Raw genomic sequence first — 541 nt, 5'->3', positions numbered from 1 at the left:
GGCTGTCTGTTTCTACCTGTTCCGTTATTGTTACAAACCTCTGGAATACTTTCTCAGATGCTCCCCGCATCTCAGAGGAAGGGTCAGAAGCCCCTGGGTGGGTGACGGGGGAGGGGGTCCTCGAGGGTGCTGGGATGGAGACCCCGGGGATCCCTAGGGCCTACGGGGCAGGTGGCCCACCCAGGACAGGGGGCGGGGCCCGCACGGGCAGGGGGTCTCCGAGAAGGCCTGGGGGTCTCCAGGGGCGGAGTCTCTGGAACAGCCGCCGCGGCCCTGGGGAGCCGTGGGCGTCAAGCAGGCTCTGGGGTCCCAGGGTCTGGAAGGTCCTCGGGGCCAGAGAGGCCCGGGTGGGTCCCCGAAAATGCTGGGTAGAGGGGGACACAGGAGCGTTGGGCTGGGGCGGCCCCGGGGTCTGGGGTCCCGGGCCCGAGCAGCCGGCGCGACCCGCCCCGCCGCGCTCCTCACCTGCCTTCCGCTCGCGGGCGGACGACCGCGTCTCCCTCTCTCCGCGCCGCGCGCCCTCAGGCCAGGCCGGGCCGCG

At 71.9% G+C, this 541-nt stretch overlaps 1 protein-coding gene across 4 annotated transcripts in view; it reads right to left on the bottom strand.

Moving 5' to 3' along the window:
- Fam118a (family with sequence similarity 118 member A) overlaps positions 1–535 on the bottom strand; it is a 19,444-nt gene extending 18,909 nt beyond the window's left edge. For 3 of the 4 annotated variants that reach the window (XM_004642400.2, XM_023702515.1, XM_023702514.1), the window contains exon 1: positions 466–535. The gene's annotated coding sequence lies outside the window, so the exon portion shown is untranslated. The remainder of the gene's footprint in view (positions 1–465) is intronic. The other variant, XM_023702513.1, reaches the window with a different exon arrangement.
- Between the last annotated feature and the right edge of the window lie 6 nt (positions 536–541).

Source organism: Octodon degus, unplaced genomic scaffold, assembly GCF_000260255.1.
Source record: "Octodon degus isolate 3935 unplaced genomic scaffold, OctDeg1.0 scaffold00153, whole genome shotgun sequence".
Classification (NCBI taxonomy): domain Eukaryota; kingdom Metazoa; phylum Chordata; class Mammalia; order Rodentia; family Octodontidae; genus Octodon; species Octodon degus.
This window is presented reverse-complemented; position numbering and strand designations above follow the sequence as displayed.